Source organism: Solanum lycopersicum, chromosome 7, assembly GCF_036512215.1.
Source record: "Solanum lycopersicum chromosome 7, SLM_r2.1".
Classification (NCBI taxonomy): domain Eukaryota; kingdom Viridiplantae; phylum Streptophyta; class Magnoliopsida; order Solanales; family Solanaceae; genus Solanum; species Solanum lycopersicum.
In genome coordinates, this window is record NC_090806.1 from 18656019 (window position 1) to 18682549 (window position 26531).

The following is a 26531-nucleotide window of genomic DNA, read 5'->3' on the forward strand; positions in this document are numbered from 1 at the left end:
GGAAATCATCAATAAAGATGTTAATGGAAAAGTTTAAGTACTATTTGAACACTCTGTTCATCAAATCCATGAAAGCTGCAGAAGCATTGGTTAGTCCACACGACATAACTACAAATTCATAATGACCATATCGAGTTCAGAAGGCTATTTTCAGAATGTCACTATCTCTGACTCTGAGCTGATGATAACCCGATCTGAGGTCTATCTTTGAGAAATGACTAGCACCTTGAAGTTGGTCAAACAAGTCATCAATCCTAGGGATGAGATACTTATTCTTGATTGTGACCTTGTTCAACTGTCTATAGTCAATGCACATTCTGAGAGAACCATCTTTCTTCTTTACGAACAATACTGGTGCACCCCATTGTGATATACTAGGTTTGATGAAACCCTTATCTAGAAGGTCTTACAACTGCTCTTTCAATTCTTTTAGCTCTGCTGGAGCCATTATGTCAGGAGTAATGGAAATAGTCTGGGTATCTGGAAGGAGATCAATCCCAAAGTCGATTTCCCTTTCGGGAGGAACCTCGGGAAGATTTTTTGGAAATACTTTTGGAAATTCACAGAGTACTGGAACTGACTAAAGAAATGGTGTTTCAAGGCTAGATTCCTTAGCCCGAACTAGATGATAGATATAACCCTTAGATATCATCTTTCTGGCCTTAAAGTAAGAAATAAGTCGACCCATAGGTGCTAGTAACCCTTCCATTCTAAGATTGGTTTATTTGGAAACTGATAACAAACAATCCTAGTTCTACAATCGACTGAGGCATAATATGAGTGTAACCAATCCATGCCTAGAATGACATCGAAGTCTACCATTTCTAACTCTACTAGGTATGCGAGGTGACTTTCTGAGAGACTATGACAGGGCAATTTCTGTATACCCATCTAGCTATAACTTGGTCACCGACTAGAGTAGAGCCTGAGAAGGGTTCCGAGAGAGTTTCTGGACTAACACAGAATTAGACTGCTAAACTGAGTTACAAAAGACAAAGTCATGTTTGTTGTTTTTCGACTGAGTGAACCATATGTGAGTCACATCCTTGAGTTTGTAGGATGCCAATCTCACCTATCACTATGAGTTACTGACATCACACCAAATATTTTCTTGACCTTATCAATGAACTTTTGTGGGTCCTTACAAACATGCAACCCCAAAAACTTTGGCAGATTCATCCTAACAAAATCACAAACTCTGCATTGTTCTGGTTGGTCATACTTTGAACCAAAAGATGAATTGGCATTTTGAAACTCTACATTTAAACTTCCTTATCTTGTACTAGAAGAACTACGTTAGCATTGCGTCCATTAGTATTCCATGCCTAAGCTCTACGAGAATGCATGATCTTAAGCGCACAATGTCAAGTTAGAATGGAATTTGATCATACCTTACGCACGAAAAGAGTAACAAGAAAGTGAAGTTCTTCCTAAAACACTTTATAGCCTCCCTGACATTAGATGTGGTGCACTTCACACCAATAAAAATGACTCTACTTAGTGTGGCTTTTTCAGACATCTTAGGACTCTTGAACCTAGTGCTCTAATACCAAGTTTTGTCACACCCCGAGCTATCCCCGATATGCAGGCACGGAACCTAGGACTATAAATGATCCCAAGCTAACCCTGCTGGCATGATCATGAGCATACTAAAGATAATTAACTGTTGCAGAAGCTGAATCATACATAAAATGAAAAGATAGGGAATCTCATATTCTATAACTGAGATATTTGAAAACAATAAGTTTAATACAAAAGAAATATTAACTCAATACTAAGGTGAATCTAACTATGTCTGAAAATAGCCTCTAAACGATACTAGAAATAATGGGACAAGCCCCAACTAAATATAGCAAAAACTGAAACTAAATGAGTAAAGACTGAAATGAAACTCATGACTGTTGTCCTCAGAGAATGAGGACTCACACCTGAATCTACTGAACTAGAGATCGAGAAATCGATCTATGCGTGATCTGGATGCTGAGAACATTAACCTACATCACGAGAAGTAGTAGCGCACGTATCCGTCAGTACTTGAAAGGTACTGATCATGTAAGATAGATTAAAGTTGAAATAAAACATAACTGAACAAGCACAAAAATAAGTATAATAATCTGAACGTGATGTGCTGATTTCTGATCTAACAGGATGCAATGACCAATTTATAACATGCTGAAACTGAATACTGAATATACTAATAAATGGTCAATGCAAAGAGTCTGACTGAACTGTGGGAGCTACTAATAACTGATAATAAAACAACATGAGCTAAATGTGGAGTCTGATGTATACGCCTCATCGAGAGGAACCAATATACCCTGCCAAAGGTATAAAGGCGTGCTGGCGTGATCACTAAATTGATTGCCCACAGAGAGGACTTACGACCTACTAGGCTAGTAGTTCTTGGACTATTGGGTGCGCTAAACCCTAGTCTAACTCGGTATTATGCTACTCCTAATGAATTCTAAGAATTAACTGATTATATTTGAATTTTTGTAAATACTAGATAGCTCAAAACTGAACACGCAAACTGAGAATGCAACAATTAATTTGGTAATTGTGCATTTATAACTGAGGCACGTATATCTGAAGTGTCTAAAATATATGACCTAGAATGTGTAATTCAAGAAGTAAAGAAATACAAAGCTAGGGTTCTGAAATTCATGCGATAATTAGAGTAATAACATGATAATCTAATTTGGAACATATATTTTGTAAATTCAAGAAGTTATATCAAAGTTCTAGAAACCCTAGGTTTAATCATGATAAGAGAATCAAGAACTAACTGAAACTAAGGACCCAATGGGTGAAAGGAACCCACTAGTGAAATCCCACATACATTGTGATGAAATTCACGTAAAAATACTAAAGTTTCAGGGTTGGAACTGCTGGATCTTGTGGCATTCTTGAACAAGGGTTCTTGAGCTTTTTTTCTCCTCTCTTGCTTCTAAGTTTCTAAGTTTTGATTTAATGATTTGACTTGGATATGTTTTAATTATGTTTCTAGGCTTAAACTTACTAAAATCTGATGATTTAGGGTCAAAACAACGTAACTTAGGGTTTAAACGGAGTGAGAAAGGTCAAAAAGACCCTTGGGATGGTTGCTCTCGGGCCTCACGGCGACTAGGACTGACGGTCCGTTGTGCGCCCGACACCCCGTTGTTGGGTCTGTTGTGACAGCCTGTTCGACAGGCCTTTACTAAAATTGGCATAAATTTTTACTCAGAGGTCTGATGTTGAGCAAGGTCGGTGGATATGGAAAAATAATTGAATTATATATATGTGGGTAGGTTATGGGGGACCTGATTCATTTTATGCTAAGAGTTATAATCATTTTAAGTTGACCCAACTGCGTTTCCACCTAACTGCCTTCAAATTTTAAAACTACGGACCGTAGGTCCACCTACAAACCATGCTGGTCATCCATCTCTCTTTTATGAGAGCGGTTGAAGGGAATCTTGATCGATGGTCACAGACTACGGATCGTCGTTTGACCTACGAACCGTAAGTACGTCCGTCGTCCAAGACTTAACCAATTTTTCTAGGCTGAAATTTTTGGGAGTTTCTGATCCCATCGACGAATGTGCAGGACGTTCCGTGGTTCAGGCTACGGTCCGTCGATGCAACCGTTTGTAGCACCTACAGATTTTTCTGGAAAACTTATTTTTGGTCTGTTTTAGCTATGGGGTGTTACATAAAGGTACTCAGCATGTAGGATAGAGTAAACTTAAATAGAACATAACTGAACAAGCACAAAATCAAGTATAATAACCTAAACATGATATACTAAATTCTGAGCTAACTAGAAGGAATGACAAAATTTATAACATGCTGAGACTGGATACTAATTGAGCTGTAAATATGGTCAATGCAAGAGAGTCTAACTGAACTATGGGAGCTACTAATAACCGATAATAAAACCACATGAACTAAATGTGGATTCTGATGTATACTTCGTCGAGATGACCCAATATACCCTGTTAGAGGTATAAAGACATGTTGGCGTGATCACTGAACTGATTGCCCATAGAAGGGACTTACAACCTACTTGGCTAGTAGTTCTAGGACTAATTGCGTATGCTGAACCCTAGTCCAACTCGATACTATGCCACTCCCAATGAATTATGTAATTGACTGATTATGACTAAGTTTGTATAAATACTGGATAGCTCAAAATTGATTACGCAAACTGAGAATGCAACATTTAATTTGATAATAATGTATTAATAACGGGGCATGTATGACTGATTAACTGAAATATCTAACTTAACAAATGTACTTCAAGAACTAAAGAAATATATAACTAGGGTTCTGAAATTCATGCAATAAGTCCTTGTAACATGGAAATCTAATTTGGAACATATAACTAATTAATTCATGAAGTTCTGTTGAAGTTCTAGAAACCCTATGTGTAATCATGGTATGGGAATCAAGAATCTGATTGAAGTAGGATCTAATGGGTGAAAGGAATCCACTAGTGAAATCCCACATACCTGGTAATTAAATCCAAAGAGAAATATTTAGATTTCGGGGCTGTTTTGATGGAACCTTCATGCATTCTTGAACTAGGGTTCTTGACTTTTTTCTCCTTTCTTGCTTCTAATTTTCTAAGTTTTTCATTAATGATTTGACTTAGATAAGTTTTAGTTATGTTTCTAGGCTTAAACTGACTAAAATCTGATGATTTAGGGTCAAAATGACGTATCTTATGATTTAAACAAAGCGGAAAAAACCAAAGACCCCTTAGTTAATTGTTGTCGGACCAAACAATGATTTGGACTAAAAGGCCGTCGTTCAACCAATGGTTTGTCGTTCAATCGATGGTTCGTCATTTGTGTCTTTAGGTTGGGTCTATTCGACATGACTTTACTAAAACGAGCATAAATTTTTACTCGTAGGTCTGAGTTTAGGAAAATCAATGGCTATGGAAAGCTAATTCAATTATCTATCATTTCATAGGTCATGAGACACCAAATTCTATTTGTGCTAAGAGTTATGATCATTTGATGTTGACCCAATTTCATTTTCCCCTAAATTTCTGCAAATTTCCACTACGGTCGGCACGTCCATCTACGGACCGTATGGTCAATTGTGGTTGTTGTTAGAGAGTGGGTAAATGAGGTCTTGATCGACGGACACAGACTCCGGACCATAATTTGACTTACGTACTGATGGTCTGTCCGTGGATTGATATTTAGTCAATTTTCCTAGGCTGCGTCATGGTTGAGTTTTAGTCACATACGACGGTTGTGCAGTACGTGCCATGGGCCACGCTATGGTCCATCGATGGTAACCGTAATTGCATCTGTAGATTTTTGAAAATTTTATTTTTGGTCTATTTTGGATACGCGATGTTACATTATCTCCCCCTTTGGAACATTCGTTCTAGAATGAGGACTAATCTAGCTGAAATAGAGGGAGAGAGCTGCAATCCCTACTACTAAACACTAAGGACTGAGTTTCTTACTGAATTATGTTATGAGAACATGCAAATACGCTAAAAATACAAGTAAAAATTTAGGGAACATGATTCTAAGACTGAATTCACTCATGAATAACTGAAAACTGGAGAGGATCGATTACCTCAAGCTGGAGTAGAATCGGAAGGAAAGAGGTGAGGGTACTTGGCTTCCATGGGGTCTTCTGCTTCCTACGTAACTCCCTCTACGGACTAACTCCTTCACAAAACATGGACTGAAGCGACTTCTTCATTCCTCAACTTTCTAACCTGACAGTCAAGAATCTCAACTGGTACATCCTCATATAAAATACTATATTTCACCGCCACACACTTTATTGGCACTATAGAGGCTGGATTACCAACACACTTCTGCAAGAGTGTTATGTAGAAGACCTGATGCACTCCTGCTAGTTCTGCAGGAAACTCTAACTCATATGTTGCCTTGCCAACCCTTTTCAATATTTTTAAGGGCCTACATATATAGGACTGAGCTTCCCTTTCTTTCCAAATCTCATCACTTCTTTCATAGGTGACACATTCAAGAAAAACCAATCATCAACTTTGAACTCTAGTTCCCTTCTCCTTAAATTTGCGTAAGATTTCTGATGAATCTGGGTTGTGTTAAGTCTCTTTCTAATGAGTAGCACTTTCTCCATAGCATAAAAGGATGAATTTGCCCCTATCAAAGCTGCTTCACCTACTTCAAATCAACCAATGAGAGATCTACATCTACACCCATATAAAGCTTCATAAAGGACCATCTGAATGATGGAATGATAGCTATTTTTGTAAGCAAACTCAATTAGAGGAAGGTGATCATTCTAAATACCCTTGAAATCAATCACACAAGTTCTCAACATATCCTCTAGGGTCAGAATAGTACCCTCTACCTGTCCATCCGTCTGTGGATGAAATGTTGTGCTAAGGTTAACTTGAGTACCAATACCCTTCTGAAATGACTTCTAGAAATGATAGATAAACTTAGGACATCTATCTGAGATGATAGAAAAAGGAACCCGATGTAAGATCACAATTTCATTAATGTAAACCTTAGCATAGTCCTCCACCGAATCTGTAGTCTTGACCGCCAAAAAGCGAGAAGACTTAGTTATCATATCAACTGTCACCAAAATGGAGTCATGTTGTCTACGAGTACGAGGTAACCCTGTGATAAAATCCATATTGATCACATCCCACTTCCAAGTAGGAATATCAATCTCTTGAGTCATACGTACTTGACTTTCTGGCAATTAGGGCACTTACTCACAAAATCTATTATATCTCTCTTCATTCCATTCCGCCAATAGACTTCCCACAAATCGCGGTACATCTTAGTGGAACCTGGATGAATAGAGTACCTGGATTTATGGGCTTCTTCAAGAATATGATTTCTCAACTAGCCCACATCAGGAACACACAATCTACCCTGGTAGAGAAGTACACCATCTCCCCCTTGGGAGAAAACCTCCACTCTCTGATTGCGAACTGCACCCTTAAGTTCAAGCAATATTGGATCATTGTCTTTCTTTTCCTTAACCTCCACTACCAAGAATATTTTGCCCCATTCTGAACAGTTACACCACTGACTGATATGCTCTTAAGGCAAAACTCCTAAGCGAGCAAGCCTATGAATATCATTCACTGGCTCCTTCCTTCTTTCTCAACATGGGCTACACTACCCATAGATAATCTGCTAAGAACATTTGCTACTATATTCACCTTACCAGGATGATAACGCACACTCACATAATAATCCTTAAGGAACTCAAGTCATCTCCTCTGGCGAACATTCAACTCTTTCTGGGTGAACACATACTGAAGGCTCTTATGATCTGTGAAAACATCTACATGAACACCATATAAGTAGTGTCTCTATATCTTGAGTGCAAATACTACTGCTACAAGCTCGAGGTCATGAGTTAGATAGTTCTTCTCATGAACCTTAATCTCTCTAGAAGCGTAAGCTATAACCATATATCGCTGCATCAACACACAACCTAGGACAACTCTGGATGCATCACAATAGATCACATAACCATTTGAACCCTCTAGTAGAGTCAAGATAGGAACTGTAGTCAATCTAGTTTTCAATTCTACAAAGTTCTCCTCACAATTATCTTACCATTGAAAATTGAAAATCTTCTGAGTTAACCTAGCCAAAAACCTTCTATAATAACTGGATAGACCTAAGAAATTTTTGATATACGTAGCAAAGTTAGGTTTGGGCAATTGTTTGACTGCTTCTAGCTTCTATCAATCCACTTGGATCCCTTCACTAAATATAATGTGACCAAGAAAAGCAACATATTGCAACCAGAACTCATATTTGCTAAACTTAGTGAATAATTGGAGACCCTTGAGAGTCTGTAGGAAAATTCTCGAATGAGTCGCATGTTCTTCCTCATTCCTAGAGTAAATAAAGATATCATCAATAAAGACAATAACGAACAAGTTGAGATACTGCTTGAACACTCTGTTCATCAAATCCATGAAAACTCTAGGAGCATTTGTTAGTCCAAACGACATAACTACAAATTCATAATTACCATACCAAGTTCTGAAGACTATTTTCAGAATGTCACTATCTCTGACTCTAAGCTAATGATAACCCTATTTGAGGTTTATCTTCGAGAAATGGCTAGTACCTTGAAGTTGGTCAAACAAGTCATCAATCCTTGGATGGGATACTTATTTTTTATTGTGACCTTGTTCAAATATCTATTGTCAATGCTTGTTCTGAGAGAACCATCTTTTTTATTTACGAACAACACTAGTGCAACCCAATGTGAAATACTAGATCTGATGAAGCCATTGTCTAGAAGGTCTTTCAACTACTCTTTCAGTTCCTTAAGCTCTGCTGGAGCCATTCTGTCAGAAGGAATAGAAATAGGTTGGGTATGTGGAAAGAGATCAATTCCAAAGTCGATTTCCCTTTCGGGAGGGACTCCTGGAAGATCTTCTAAAAACACTTTTGGCAACTTACAGACTACTGGAACTGAATTAAGGGTTGGGGTTTCAGAGCTAGAATCCTTAACCTGAACTAGATGATAGAAATAACCATTAGCGATCATTTTTCTGGCCTTAAGGTAAGAAATGAATCGACCCATAGACACTAAGCTAGTACCCTTCCATTCTAAGATTAGTTTGTCTGGAAACTAAAAAATGAACAATCATTGTTCTACAATATACTGAGGAATAACAGGAATGTAGCCAATCCATGCCTAGAATGACATCGAAGTCTACCATTTCTAACTCTACAAGATCTGCTGAGGTGACTTTTATAGCGACTGTAATAGGGCAATTTCTTTATACCCTTCTAGCTATAACTGGGTCCCCAACTGGAGTAGAGACTGAGAAACGTTCTAAGAGAATTTTTGGATTGACACTAAATTGGACTACTATGTAAGAACTTACAAAGGAAAGATAGACCCTGGATCTAACAATGCATAAACATCAGGGTCAAAGACTTGTAATGTAGTAACTACATCAGAAGAACCTTCCTGATCCTGACGAGCCTGAAGAGCATACAACATGTTCTGGCGCTCACTGCCACCTGTACAAAATGAGTTACCCTGCTGAGTCAGGTGACTTGTTGGTGCTACTGAAGTTGTAGACTGAGCTCTATTATTACTACCTCACTAACGCTGTCTAGAAGGATAATCCCTCTAATTGTGACCAAATTGACCGCACCCAAAACATCTTTCTTTTCCTGTGAGACACTCGCCCGGATGGTTCTACCACACATAGGGAAAGTGGGGTATGTTTTGGTGCCTAAAAGATTTCCCTGAGCATTAAATCTTATGCTCTAACCTTGTGGTCATACCTGTTCTTGAAGGATGGAACACTAGCTGATGAAGGATTTGGAGTTGAAAATTTCTATTGCTCTGCGAGCGATTTCCACCACCCAATTTTTGCTGATAATAGTCATAGTTCCCATTCCTATCCTACTTATTCTCCTTGGCATGTTCCCTAAGCTTATCACCCTCAACCTGCTGAGCATGATTCATAAGCCTAGAGATGTTCATATCTCCAAGTAACATAACATTTCTGCACTTAGTTTAAACCAAATCCGACAATCCATACAAGAACTTATTTATTTGAGCCCTGAGGGAAGCAACAATGTGAGGAGTATACCTGGAGTGTTGGATAAACCTCAGCCCATACTCTTGGATCGTCATGTTTCCATGTCTTATATTCATGAATTATTGAGACTTTGCTTCTCTCAACTATTGGGAAAACCCTGTCATGAAAGGCCTCAGTAAAGTAATCCCAAGTAATAGGTGCTACATCTGTACCCCTATTTTCCTTCCACTGAGTGCACAAGATATAAGCAAAATCATTTAACTAGTATGATGCCAACTTAACCCGATCATTCCCACTGAATTGCATTACCTCACAGATCTTCTTGATCTCATCTAACAAACTCTAAGGATCTTCATTAGTTTGTGATAGTAAGAACTCGGGTGGATTAATGCTGACAACGTCACAGACTATTGCTGATGTTGATCGACCATTTGCATTCATAAGAGCATGAACCTGATTGTTCTGGTTGGTCATACTCCGAGACAATATATATATGGTTTCCTGAACTCAACATTGGAGACTTCCTGATCTTGGACTAAAGGAGTTGCATTTGCATTCCTGGCATTCTCATTCCTGGCGTTAGAGCTACGAGGTGGCATGATCAAACATAGAACATCGAGTGGAATTAGATCATACCTTACACATGATAAGAGTAACAAGAAAGTGCAGTTTTCCTAAAACACTTTGTAAGCTCGCTCTCATTAGATGTGGTGCACTTCACACCCATGAAAAGGACTCTACTTAGTGCGGCTTTTCAAATATTCTAGACACTTACACCCAGTGCCCCGATACAAAGTTTTGTCACACCCTGAGCTACCCTCGAGACGCGAACACGGAACCTAGGACCACAAGTGATCCCAAGCTACCCCTACGTGTATGATCATGAGCATACTAAAGATAATAAACTGAAAAAATGGGGAATATCCATATTCAATAACTCAGATATTTGAAAACAATGAGTTTATTACAAAGGAAATATTAACTCAATACTAACCTGAGACTAACTATGTCTAAAATAAGCCTCTAACTAACTACAAAAGCTGGGACAAACCCTAGCTAAGTCTACAAAAAACTAAAACTAAGTGACTAAAAGACTAAAATGAACTCATGACTATTGTCCTCGGAGAATGAAGACTCACCGCTGAATCTGCTGAACTAGAGATTGAAAATTGACATAAGCGTGATCTGGATGCTGAGAACATGACCCTACATCACGAGAAGATATATCGCATATGTGTGTCAGTACTTAAAGAACTGATCATGTTGGATAAGGTAAAGCTAAAATGGAACATAACTGAACAAGTATAATAATCCGAATATGATATACTGAATTCTGAGCTGACTAGATGCAATGACAAAATTTATAACATGTTGAGACTGAATACAAACTGATTTGTAAATATGGTAAATACAACAGAGTCTGACTGAACCGTGGGAGCTACTAATAACCGATAATAAAATCACATGAGTTAAATATGGAGTCCGATTTATATGTCCCATCAAGAGGACCCAATATACCCTGCCAGATGTATAAAGGCATGATCGTGATCGGTATGCTTATTGCCCACAAAGGGGACTTACAACCTACTTGTTAGTAGTTTTGGGACTAATTTGGTATGCTGAACCTTAGTCCTACTCAATATTATTCCACTCCTGATGAAATATGTAATTAATTGATTATGACTGAGTTTCTGTAAATACTTGATAGCTCAAAATTGAACATGCAAAGTAAGAATGCAATAGTTAATCTGATAATAATGCATTAATAACTGAGGCATGTATAACTGAATAACTAAAATATCTTACCTATAATGTGTAATTCAAGAACTAAAGAAATACATAACTAGGGTTCTGAAAATCATTTAATAAACTGTTATAGCATGGAAATGTGATTTGGAACATATAACTAATTAATTCATGAAGTTTTGTTAAAGTTCTAGAAACCCTATTTGTAATCATGGTATGTGAATCAAGAATCTGATTGAAAACTAGGGATCTAATGGGTGAAAGGAACTCGTTAGTGAAATCCTACATACTTGGTGATGAAACCACAGAGAAATATTTAGATTCCGGGGCTGGAAGTGATGGAACCTTGTAGACTTCTTGAACTAGGGGTTCTAGACCTTTTTCTCCTTTCTTGCTTCTAATTTTCTATGTTTTTCATTAATGATTTGACTTAGGTAAGTTTTAGTTATGTTTCTAGGCTTAAACTGACTAAACTCTGATGATTTAGGGTCAAAACAACGTATATTAGGGTTTAAAAAAAGTGGAAAATACCAAAAGACCCTTGAGTTAATTGATGTCAGACCAAACGATGAGCTAGAGAAACGGGTCGTCGATCATCCATCGTTTGGGTCCGTAGGTTGGGTTTGTTTGACATGCCTTTACTAAAACAGACATAACTTTTTACTCGGAGTTCTAATTTTATCAAACATTGTGTCTTTGGAAGCTAATTCATTTATCTATCATTTCATAGGTCATGGGACATCTAATTAATTTTGTGCTAAGAGTTATGATTATTTGAAGTTGATCCAATAGAACGTTCCCCCTAACTATCTGCTAATTTCCACCTACGGTCCGTAGGTCTATCTATGGAACGTAGTTTTTAATCATGGTTCTTGTCAGAGAGTGCGTAAATGGGGTCTTGATTGATGGACACAGACTAAAGACTATATTCTAACTTATGGACCGTAAATATGTTAGTGGATCGACACTTGGTCAATTTTCTGGGCTTCATCATGAGAAAGTTTCAGTCACAAACGACGGATGTGAAGTACGAGCTGTGGGTTAGGCTACGGACTGTCGATCGTAACCGTCAATTACACTTTTATATTTCTGAAAAGCTGCTTTTTTGTCTGTTTTGGATACGGGGTGTTACATCAACATCCAATTTTAAGCATTCAGATTTCTTTACACATCGATGGATATAAATATCATTTATCACCTCTAGGTATCCCTAAGAAGCGTAAAAGAGAAATCGAAAGAGTTAAATAAGAACATTGTACCAATATCATAATACATGAATCATCGATGTTCAATTGAGAAAAATGAATCAGCCTGGTGATAGTATACTTATGCTATTATCAACAATCGGATTTATTATATTAGGAAAATATTACAAGAACATAAAGATTCATTCAAATGGTTGACCTTACCTTTTGCCTCTTGGGTCTTTTGCTTCAAATTTTCTACTCAATTATTTGATAGTCTTGTGCTGAATTTTGAAGCAGAGAGTAGAAGAGGACTTCTATAGAAATTGGGATTCAGGATGGGTGGAAGGCCAAATAAGTAATGGGGTATAATCTAGAAGTAGAAACATATAAAAAGACAAAACTACCTTCACATTTTTATTTTAATATCAAAATTAGGAAATTTGTAAACTGTTATTGCATAATATGCAATAAAGCTAAGGTGTGGTCATCCTAACCTTTCATTCTTCTATATAGTAGATAAAAAAAAATAAAACAATTGGGAAAAAAGGTTATTGGAGGGAACTCGTTATTTTTTTAGCTTATCTTTTAATGATTATTATGGGTAAATTGTTGAGATTAATTTTTATTGTTTGTTTGGTTTGTCATATCCAAACTAATGTTCATTGTATAATTTTTTAGGATAATTTGTCTGTTTACAAAATACCATAACCCTCTTATTTATATATGTTTTTCACATTTTATTTGCAAGCATTGGCTATTTATTCTTAAAATAAAATTTTCATCTTATTTAGTTTAAATATTTTTGTGTGTGCATTTCCATGATTGTGCCATATTTTTTAAAAATTAAATTTTCAGCTTATATAACTTAAAAATTAAATTTTATCTTGTTTAGCTTAATAATAAAATATTCGTCTTATTTAACTTAAAATAATATTTTCATCTAATTTATACTTTAAAATAAATCTTTCATTTTAAGTTTATTAAAGTAAAAGAAAATTTATTATTGAAGTTATCCACATTTTAATTACAGATAAAATATAATTATTAAGTGAGTAATAAACAATTTAATGCAAAATATTTAATCTAGTAGTAAAGTGAACATTTTATGAGAAATAAAAATATAAATAAACATAATAGATAAGCAAATAAAATAAACTTATGATATAATCATATGTAAAAATTGTAATTATAAAATGTAAATGTTTTATAGAAAAATATATTTATTATAAGAACAACAATTAATGTTGTACATCGAATCCCAATTATAGAATCTTTTAATTTATACAGACAACAAATGGGTTAAGACCCAACCCAATTCAAATTTGCTTGATTAAAGTCCGGTAATGAATTATAGAACGGGGTAAAACTATATCCAACCCAAATTTTACTATGTTTTACTTATTTTATTGTTCGCCTTTTCCTTTATTAATCATGTGATCGGTATTAAAGATTCAAGGGCATCTGATTGTATGTGATTATATTCAAGAGCAATACTCTAATACGAGTCTTAGATTCTTAAGCGTCAACTGAACATTGCAATTGTGTTTGGTGAGGGAATATTACTATAGGATTAAACAGTATTGATTATGTTAAGAGGTTTATACTTCAATATTACTATGATGTTCATAGAAAAGTTCATTTAGTATTAATTTATAGTTAATTATCCTACTTCAAAGTAGTGTGAATGTATTTCATTTATAATTGAATTAGTTATTATGAATTAATAAATTAAAATACTAAATAAAAAAATAATAAGTAACACATAAAACATTAAATACTACTTCTTCTTTCTTCAATAACTTCCTTTAATAAGAGAACGGGGGATGCAAAACATAAACAATTCTTGCTTTATTGCTTTAAATTGTTTTAATTTTTAATAGAATTATCATTTAGGCATACAAATTAAAAGAAAAAGAATATTCTTTGTACTTTTTCACTAGTCATTAGCAAAATAGGATTAACTAATCTTAATATTATTTTATATAATTAAAGTCTAATTTAAAATTTAAATATTTATATCTTTAACATTAAAAATAAAAACTTACAATGAAAAAATTATAACCAAAACAAATTTTTACATGTTTTTAACCTTCCATTTATTTTTTTAAAAAAAGAAGTTCTCCTATCTAAATTAATACCCCCACAAATTCTCACTCACGTCCATATTACCTACAACATAGGTGAGATATAGATCTAAAAAATAATTATTCAAAATATTTACATGAAGCAAAATAATTTTAAAAGATGTTTTAAAATTGTCAAATGATTTCTTTTGAAATGCAAATCAGTTGTTTAGTTATGAGTGTTCAAAAACATTTCTCTATTTTTTCTTAATTATATTTAAACATAATGATAAAAACTCATTTTTTTATATTTTCTTTGCAAGCATTAATTATTCCTTCTTGACAATAAATTTCATCTTATTTAGCTTAAATATTTTTGTGTGACGTGCATTTCCATGATTGCGTTGTATTCTTATAGAAATTAAACTTCATCTTATTTAACTTAAAAATTAAATTTTCATCTTATTTATCTTAAAAATAAAATGTTCATCTATCTTATTTATGGTTAAAAATGTAACTTCCGTCTTATTTAGTTTAAAAATAAAATTTCATCTTATTTAGCTTAAAAATAAAACTTTCGTTTAAGTTTATTAAAGTAAAAGAAAACTTATCATTAAAGTAATCCACATTTTAATTATAGATAAAATACAATTTTTATGTAAGTAAATAAACTATTTAATGAAAAATATGTAATTCAATAGTGAAGTGAACATTTAACAGAAAACAAAATATAAATAAACATGATCATTACACAAATAAATTTAACTTATAATATATTCATAAATAAAATTGTTTTATAAAATGTAAATTTTAATAGAAATATGTATTTCTCTTTAGAAAAAACAAATAATTAAGGTTGTAGAGGTGAGTCGTTCCCATAGAGTCTTTTAATGGGTAAAGACAACAAACGGATCAAAACTCAATCTAATTCATATTTGCTTGAGTCAAGTTCGATAATGAGTTATAGAAATGGTCTAAACTCAATCCAACCCAAATTTTACTATGTTTTACTTATTTTATGATTCTTTTACAATATTTTAGTACCTAGTAAAATTTTTTCTTTATAATGGCTATATAGCATATCAATTTTTGAAAAAAGTTCTTTTAGAATATTTTAACAAGATTTCTGTTGATTCAATGTTTGTTACATATTACTAATTTTATTGGATTGAAATGAGTTAACCTAATAAATAAGCATATCACTAACCCATCCAAACTTAAAGAATATGGGCGAATGAGCTTAATTTTGCCAATCCTATAACTTTTTGCAAGCTATATTGTATAATGAGTGTTCGTGTGGATGTTCGAGATTTTTAAATTTTGACTTCACTAACTCAAAATTGATAGTTAAAAGTAGATAGAAAATATCAAAACTTTAAATTTCGGTTAGATATTTGTATTTCATAAGTCAACCTTCAATTTGTTATGATATTTGGTAATAAATAATTTGTTGCTGAATGTTAATGTTATCACTCAAATTATTTTTATTTTTCTATGTGAGTGCACGATATAATAAAAGATAAACAAGTAAGAAGACATAAAAAAAAATTAAAAATTGATACAACTAAAAGACATATATATTTGAGTTGCTTATATAGTACTCTCTTGTACTAATGAGTTATGAATCAGTTGATATATGACATTCATTAGGTAAATAATTCTGTATTCGAAAAATATTGATTACAAGTGTCTTATGCCAAACCCAAATGTTGTCATTCTAAAATTTTACTTTCGAATACCATCCCAAATATGAAAATACCAAAATTTTCTATTCACTTTTGTAATTTTATTTTCAGTATTTTATGCCGAATTATAATTGGCATATACTTTCTATATCCTTTAGCTATTGTTCTTTTATTTAAATAAAATAATAATTATATCTATGGTACTAATATATGTGTATATATATATATATATGTATATATATATATTCCTCCGCCAGTTGTTTGCCATTTATTAACCATCTCAACAACTTTGTAAGCACTATCTAGCTCAGTAAATTCGGAATCGGATATCCATTTGAAGGTAAATTTCACTTCTCTCACTTTTTTGGATTTCCTAATCTCAATCTTCATAGATCAAATAGTTTTCTACAAATTTCTGATTGTGTTCACTAGGTAAGTCTACTTGTTTGCTATTTCTATAGATGAAGGTAGAATTAGGTGATTTCTTCCTTATTTTTGTTGATGAGAAATTTGAAATTTTCTAAATAATCAACTTGATTAGTCTACCCTTTTGTGTATTTTGTGGTAGAATTAGCTCACTTTATTATACTTGGATTAGTTGTCTATACTCGTATTATGGTGTTTAAATGTCACAAATTCTTCATAATACATTTTGGAAACGCCTAATTACAGTTTTGACTACATTTTTAAATTGTTATATTTTTATAATTTTAAATGTAACACTTTGTAAGTCCCCCCAAACAATTCTAACAAAATTTTTTAATAAAAGTAATTATATTCCCTTTGTGTATCTAATTCCCCCCCAATTCCTAAAAGGCAAAACACAAAAGTAACTACACCTATTTTCCAAGAATTTCTAAAAGGAAATATAACTGGTAACACACTTCATATTTTCCCCCAAACAGAGAGCAACAACGATAGAAGGGTTTCTTTGCACAAAAAGTCACATAAGATTCCATCGGAAGAAATTGTTGCAGCATTCTACCTTTGTCTGGTACCTGTGTGGATCCAGGTAATGTTCTTGTACTTCCTTACAAGTTGAAAGGTAGAAATTTCTTCACTTCCTTAAATCTTTGAACTCTGAAATTGGTGTATATAATAGGTAAGATTACTCCTTGAACTATATTTATGGATACCCAGTGGAAGAGGGTATTGATGTCAGAACAAAAAATGAAAAATATCGCAACAAACTTGTATCCTCTGTTATTTTGAAGCATGGCCCCCATGGACTATTCAAATCGTTTGGTTTGATACTTAGGTAGATTATATTACCCTTTTACACAACTGATATTTTTGTATACCCTATATTTTTGTATTTGATGTGTTTAAATATTTAGGTTGTGGAGGATAAATCCCAAAACATGACTAGTATGTCTTCTTAATCTCGATTTTAGCATTATTGTGTTGTTGAAGGTACACAATCTCTTTAATAGTTGTTCCAAAACTACACTCTTTATTTCAAAAATTTATTTAATATTTTCAATATCTTAAGTTTGTGGTCTTTGCCATGAAAAGCGAGTGTTGTACAGAAAATGAAGGGAAAATAGGTGTCGATTGTCATAAAGGTTAAGAACACAAACAAATCTTTAGTAGCATTTAAGGCAAGCGACAGTTGAAGATGTATACCTTCAACTGACAATAATGATATTTTCCCTTATTTTTGTTAATAAAATGTTGATTTGGAGAAGTTGTATAATCTTATTCTAAAAGCACAACAGGGCCGATAGATTTGTTTCTCTTTAGGTATCTCCACTACATGCCTAGCTTCTCTTTTTTTGTAAAAACTGAATGTATGTATATCTTGGCTAGTTCATATTAGCATTTTTGTCAATGATGATATAATCTATATTACATGGTTCAATTATCCCACTTCATGGACCCACTATCCCACTGATGGGAAGGTAGTTAACTACCCATTATCCCATTAATGAGAAGGTAGTTAACTATCCATTATCCCACTAATGGGAAAGTTGTTAACTACCCATTTTCGCACTAATGGGATAATGGTTAGCTACCCATTATCCCACTACATGGATCCGTTATCCTACTACTCTAGTGGTTGGTAACTTTCCATAACCTCTTATTCGTTCTTGATCGATGAACGGTTATAAATATGTAATTTGGTTCAAAGGTCCCTAACCACATTACATTTAAGGACTCCGTACAATCTAAGAGTGAGGTATGTCGATCACTCTATATTTCCGCTGCATCATTGCTCTGTAGTGTCTTACATTTGGTATTAGAGCCGTTGAATTTCCTGTTCTTTGTTAATTGTCGGAATTCTCTAAAATCACTCAAAATGGTTCTTAAAAATTCCGATCTTGTTTTGAAAAGTTTTAAAACATTTTCTAATTATAAAAAGTAAAGAGATTGTGTTTTGTTGCGTAATGTTCAACAACAAATCTTGTATACAATTTTGAGTTAATATTTAGTGATCCATATAATTTTATTTAATTGTGATCTAGCACAACAATCTTAATGATATGATATTTATATATAATATTTAAGATCACTTAAAGAAATCAATGTTTAAGTGATCTAGATATTTTTTTATTAAAGTTTAGCCACAACATCCTTAATTGAATAAAATTTTAAAAGTTAACGATCACATAATACTTTTTTTAGACATTAGAATTGTAACTAATTATGCATTATATGATAACTTAATTTCTTTATTATTAAGTTATATAATTAAATAATATGAAATATTAAATATTTTCTTAATTACCAACAGGAATTATGAATAGAGTTTAATAGTTTTATCGTAAAGATAGAATATCATCTATTAAATTGATAATTTTATCATAAATATGAATCTAATTGAATTAAAAATTTAGCCCACAGACAATTTTATGTCAATATATTCAACTTTATATTTACTTGCCTCAACTTTTATGTTAAGTATGGATGTTTATTTTTTGCAGGTTATGCAACATGCAAATTTCTCTGATATTATTGATATTCCCAAACTGAATGGTGAGAACTATAAGATTTGCAAGGAGATAATTCTTCGTTCACTTTGAGTATGGATATTGATTATGCTATCAGGAAAGAGGAGCCACCAATTGAGTGTTATGTTCATTAAGACCAAAATTTCTGTTGGTATGGTTCTGTCAAACAACATAACATTTTCAAGGAATTAACGAAGGATATTGATGAACAACTTGAGCATTCATATAAGGCACTTGTCAGCACCTTAATTATGAAATTCTCATCAATGAGGCTTACTACTGTGAGAAATGTGCATGAACACATTATGAAAATGCAATACTTAGCGGCTCAACTAAATATTCTTGAAGTCAAAATGTTTGGAACTTTTCTTGTGCACTATATACTAAATACTCTACATGCAGAACATGGCCCCTTTAAGATATCTTATAACACTAATAAAGATAAATAGTCTATTAATGAACTCCTGGCCATGTGTGTTCAAGAGGAAGCTCAACTACTGACGGAAATAGGAGAAAGTGCATTCGTGACTACTCAAGGAAAGAATACCAATCAAGACAATAAGAGGTATAAAGGTAAGGCACCACTTGAAACTGACATAAGAAAGGAAGCCAAGTGTCGCTTCTATAGAAAGAAGGGGTACATAAGGCAGGATTGTGTCAAGTTTCAACAATGACTTGTTAATAAAGGTAATTTTATCTCTTTTTTTGTTATTAAGCTAATATGATTGAGTTTAATCATAACACATGGCGGATTGATTCTGCTTCTACAATCCATATTACGAATTCCTTGCAAGATTTAAGAAACCTGCAGAAGCCAGTGGGAGCTGAGCGAAACATCTATTCTTGAAACAAGATGCAGTCGCATTTATGTGGAAGCTATACATGCAATTTAGTTCTTAGTAGTGATTTTATTTTACAGTTGGAAAAGACTTTTTTTGTTCCTAATTTTTCTAGGAATTAATTTCAGTATCAAGAATTGTACCTTTGGGATATTCCTACTTTCTAGAAGGTGATTCCAAACTATTTTATAAATCTAAACTTATTGGATATGGTACATTGTCTGATGGTCTTGTCTCTCTTAATTTACAAAATGATTCTACTCATACTGTTATGCATGTACAAATTAGCACTAAAAGATGTGTTATAAATGATGATTTCTCTATCTTATGGCATCAGAGATTGGAAAATATCTCCATCGATAGAATTAAGAAATTAGTAAATTATAGAGTATTTAGAACTTTAAATTTTACTGATTTTGATACTTGTACGAACTACATTAAAGGCAAGCAGACCAACAATATAAAGAAAGGTGTCTAGAGGAGTTCAATCGTATTAGAAATCATATATTCAGATATATTTTTTCCTGACATAGACACATATGGTAAGAAATACCTTATCACTTTTATAGATGATTACTCACGATATATGTATCTCTACATGCTTCATTATAAGAGCGAAGAATTAGAAGCCTTTTGAGTTATCAAGGCTGAAGTAGAGAAACAATTGAAAAAACGAATTAAGATTGTGAGAACTAATAGAGATGGTGAGTTTTATGATAGATATACAAAAGATGGACAAGCACAAGGTCCGTCTACAAAGTCTCTTCAACAATATGGGATTGTTGCCCAATAAAGTATGCCAGGGTTCTCCAGATCAGAATTGTGTAGCAGAAAGAAGAAATCGAACATTATTAGTCATGGTGTGTAGTATGTTAAGTAACTCTAAGCTACCTAAGTCCTTGTGGATTGAATCTCTTAAGACAACATCTTATCTATTAAATTGAGTTCCTACCAAGGCTTTCCAAAGACTCATTTTGAATTATTCAAAGGTTGGAAACCTAGTTGGACACATATACATGCATGGAGATGCCCGTCTAAAGTTAGAATTTACAACCCACAAGAAAAGAAACTGGATCTTAGAACCATTAGTGGATATTTCATTGGATATGCCAAAATGTCTAAATGATATAGATTCTACTGTCCATCTAACAGAACTAAGTTTGTGGAATCAAGAAATGCAAAATTTCTTTAAAATGACATAATTAGTGTGGGTGATCAATTTGAGAATACAATTTCTATAAGAGATCAAACTTTTACTTCAAGTCAAAGATTGATTGTTATATATAATACCCTTCAAGTTCAATTGGGTGTTGATCAACCAATCAATGAGATTGCACAAGCTGCTGAAAAAATTCATATAGATCAAGTTGTTCAAGTAATTCGTGAAATTATTGAACAACCAGTTGAACAATATAATCCAAAGGAAAATATTGGTGCAACATTGAGAAGATCTACTAGAGAAACAAAATCAACAATTCCTAGTGACTTTGTTGTATATTTCCAAGAATCTGACATTAGAGTTGAAAATGATCCTAAGTCTTTTTCACAAGCCATGAATTCTAAAGAGTCTGAATTGTGGTACAATGCCATGAAAGAAGAGATGAATTCTATGAAAAGTAATGAGGTCTGGGATTTTGTCGATTTTCTTAGTGGTGTTAAAAACATTTTAATGGGTTATAAGAATAAAAAGGACTCATCAGATAACATAGAAAGATATAAACCAACACTCCTTGCTAAAGGATTCACTCAAAAGAAAGGAACTAATTGCACAAAGACATTATCTCCTGTGTCTAAAAAGGATTCCTTGCCCATAATATTGGCATGAGTAGCACACGTTGAGTTAGAGTTGCAACGAATGGATGTGAAAACCGCATTTCTCAATGGTGACCCAAAAGAAGAGGTTTATATGAAACAACCTGAAGGATTCTTCTCTAGTAATGGTGAGCACCTTGTATGTAGGTTAAAGAAATCAATATATGGACTAAAACAAGATTATCGTCAATGGTATTTGAAATTTCATAATGTTATGTCTTCATTCGACTATGTTGAGAACCTTGTGGATCAATGTATATACAATATGATCAGTTGGAGTAAAATATCTTTGTTTGTTCTATGTGTAGATAATATCTTATTTACTTCCAATAATAAGGGAATGATACATGAAGTGAAATAATTTCCCTCTAAAAGTTTTGATATGAAAGACATGGATGATGCATCTTATGTTATTGGTATTAAGCTTTATCGAGATAGACATGAAGTTACCTTAGGTTTATCTCAAGAATCCTATATCAATAAAATTTTAGAGAAGTTCTGAATGCAAGATTGTTCAACAAGTGAGCTCATATTGTGAAGGGTGACAAATCAACTTGAATTAGTGCCTAAAGAACGATCTTGAGAGGAAACAAATGAAGGAAATTTACGCTTTTGCTGTCAGAAGCTTGAGTATGCTCAGGTTTGTACAAGACCTAACATATCAGTTGTTGTTGGAATGTTAGGAAAATATCAGAGTAATTGAGGTCTTGACCACTGGAAAGCTGCAAAGAAAGTCTTAAGATATTTTCAAGGAACAAAAGACTACATGCTTATGTACAAACGATCAAATTACTTGGAAGTCATTGGCTACTTTGATTCGTACTTTGTTGATTGTGTTGATTCACAGAAATCAACTTTAGGATACATATTTATGTTAGCCGGTGGAGCTTTATCTTGGAGAAGTGTCAAACATACTCTAGTTACTACTTTCACTAAGGAAGTTGAGTTCGTTTCTTGTTTCGAGGCTACCTCACATGGTGTATGGTTAAAGAGTTTTATTTCTGGACTTAGAATTGCATACTCTATATCTAAGCCATTAAGGTTATATTGTGACAATTCCGGTGCTGTTTTTATGGCTAAGAATAAGTGGTAGTTGAAGCAAGCATATCGACATCAAGTATATAGTCATAAGGGAACGTGTTAAAGACAAGAAATTGATCATTGAACATGTTAGCATTGAAGAAATGTTAGATGATCCTTTAACTAAAGGCATTTTACAACAAAAAAATAAGGATCATATAGTCACAATGGTACATAGTCCCAATATGTAAAATTTCGTTGTAAAAATAAATATTTATGAAACACTATTTTATATGATATTTCTCATTAACTGTGTGCACATCAATTTTATTCAGAAATGTTAGTAAAGTATGGACCTTGAATAAATATTGAGTTTATTCATTAATTATATGGGTTAATGTTTAGAGATATAATGCATTGTGATACATGGAAGATACTACTCACTGCAAGAGAAACTATCGCCATGATTCGTGTATTATATTTCAATAATGGGATTACAATATACAGACCAAGTGGGAGAATGTTAGCAATTTTGTTAATGCTGATATGGTCTGTATTAGATGGGTCCATCATCCCATTTTATGGACCCATTATCCCACTAATGGGAAGGTAGTTAACAACCAATTATCCAATTAATGGAAAGGTAGTTAACTATCCATTATCTCACTAATAGAAAGTGGTTAATTACCTATTATCCCACTAACGGGATAATGGTTAACTACCTATTTTCCCACTACATGGATATCCTTCTACTCTAGTGGTTGGTAACGTCCCATATTCTCTTAACAGTTCTTCAAGGAAGAATAGTTATAATTATGTCATTTGGTTCAAAGATCCCTAAGAACATTACTTCTTAAAACATTATACCATCTAAGAATGAGGTTTGTAATGATTGGAAGATCTTTGAATAAAAGAAGAATTGTAGCTCCGACTATATCACTAACAATGGCTGGAGGTATTGATCAGTTTATATTTTCGCTGCATCATTTCTCTATAATGTCTTACAGTTTACAGTTTCTGTTCGCGTAGTCGTAGTCTCCATTTTAACGGAAGTGCTTTTTTACTGTACATGCCAAAAAAAAAGAAGAAAGAAATAAACTTCAAGGCCCAATTAACTAACAGAATTATGAACAAATGCATCAAACAGGGTTGGCAGCATGAGGACAATACCACCAAACATGACAAGCCTGTGGATGAAGTGTTTGCTGCAAAAAAAATGGATGATGCTTACCTATCATCAGCACATCCTAGCTCTTCAGATTCAACACACTCAAAGATCTCGGGTGTTCATAAAATTGTACCTTCTCATAACAGTGTAAGTATATGATTAAACCCCTCGCTTCCCATTCCGATTTATTTGTAGCTCTTACTGTATTGCATAAGTTTAAATGTAAGTGAATCAATATGGTTTAATACCATATGCCTTGTTGTTTTGAAGTGACTAAGTAATTCGAAGCAAAAGTCTATCTCTTTTTAAATAGTAACAACCAAAGTAATACACATAATAAGCAGTCACTTCTTATAACTATAACTATTCTATAGTATTGACTGTTTATGTAAATTGGTGAGGGGTAATCGAAGCATTTATTCAATAGTTGTGATCTTAGAGACCTTTGTATTTCCTTCTTTGTCCATACCTACAAGTACATTAGGTATAGAGGGAGGATTTTGGGATATAGGGATTGGTAACACATAATCTTCACCTAGTTTGGCCTGTGTTTTTGCAGTCGGGGCCTTGTCTTCATCATGTATTTTGCCTGTACCAGGAAATTGTATTTCTCATAATTTTATATTGATGGTTCAACAAGATCAATATAAAAGTTATGAGTAATAAAATTTTTACCTGTATGACTGACTTTTCTGGGAATTGTCCTGATCCATCTGCTCTTGAGGTGTCTTAGGTCCCTCCTTATTGTTTTTTTGGTAAATGTAATTATATTACAAGATTTTAAATGCGTACAATTTTAAATGTTAGGACATGTACAGATTCCCGAATCTCAAAGCCCATCACCTTTGCCTTAACCAGACTCCTATGCTAGAAATCAACCAAGGATAAAAATTTAAATTCTGCATTGCCCTAGCCTATCTAGGAGTCATGCTACTTCTACAATGAATTTCCTGAATGATTTAATTTGTAATCTCCTCTATGGTCCTCTCCCTTTGCTGGAAAATTCTGTAATTTCTTGCTTTCCATATGTAGTAAACAACTGCAACCAATGTCCCTCGTCATTGTTTGTATTATTTATTATAAAGAAAGAACATTTTCCTACATAATAAAAATTTGATATTCGGTTCCTATAAAAAGTTCAATCCACAAAACAAGAGTTCATGGTTTAGCATCACATAAATCTGAATGAATGGGAAGTTTTTTTACAAACTGCCTGATTGCTAGGATATGCTTCCTAGAATCAACAAGCAATCTGACATGTGTTGCTCATACGCCTCAAAGCTTATTCGGAAAATTTTCATAATACTCTATAAATCATGCCTCCAATTTTCCTCTAGATGATTCTCATATAGTTCAACATCACAAAGCGGCATGAAGAACATCGTAGGTCTTAAAGCTTGCCGTCGACCCTATTTATTGACTGTTAGGACAGAACAACCAAGAGGTGTCAACAACCTAGATTCTGCCTGAGAGATCATTGTATCAAATACCTTTACCTCCCCAATCCAACTAAACATTATTTTCATTAAGATTGCAAAAATCTAAGAGGCTCATATGCTGGGAAATAGGCCGGTTTGTGGACCTATTGCAGATGATTGATGCTTTCAAAGGCACTTCTGTAGAGGATGACACTTTTAGATGGAAATATCATAAAGGTGAAAAGTTCTCTGTAAGTTGAATTTATAGGAAATAGGTATCCTGGCCTTAGAAAAAACTAGGTCCTTGGAAACATGTATGGGAAAGTATGTCTCCTACTAAGGTCAAGTGCTTTGCTTGGTTATTAATCAGGAAAGCTTGCCTCACTCATGAGATCATGCAAAAAAAGGGAATTTGGGCTCTCTAGGGGAACACTGAGCCTACTGTGATGATCAATGCAAGTACCATGGTATCTCCTCAACTCAATTTCCATACTCTATGAATCTTAGCAAAGAAATAGTAAAGCACATATGGCTACAAGTATACCAATTGTGATTGACAGTTGAAAATCATTGTTGAGTGCTCCTCTGTACTTGCATGGGGCCATTTCAAAAGGAAGAGTGGAACATTCTGCAATTCAATGAAACAAAAACAATGTTAATCATCTTGCAACAAAAAAATTAAGCTAGATTAAATTAAAGGAAGAAGACAAACAAACACTTACTCCTCTGTTTTAGTTTTAGTTGTTTTTAGTATGATTAGAAAAGACGACTTCTTCAACGAGTGTGTTTGGTATGAAGGAAAACTTTTTCTGGAAAATGTTTTCCAATTTTTCCATTTTTGGTTGGGATAAAAATTTTGGAAGATGTTTTCCAAATCTACTCATTTTCCTCAAATTAAGGATTTTCCTCAAAATTAAGGAAAATGACTTCCCTTCAAAAATTAAGGAAAACATTTTCCAAAACTCTCCTCCAATTTCAAATTACATTTTTTTTGGAAAAAATGTCAATTTTAACAAAAATATTTTCAATTTAAAATTTTTATTTAATCACCCGATACCTGACCCACCCACCCACCCACCCACCACCGGCCAGCCCCCC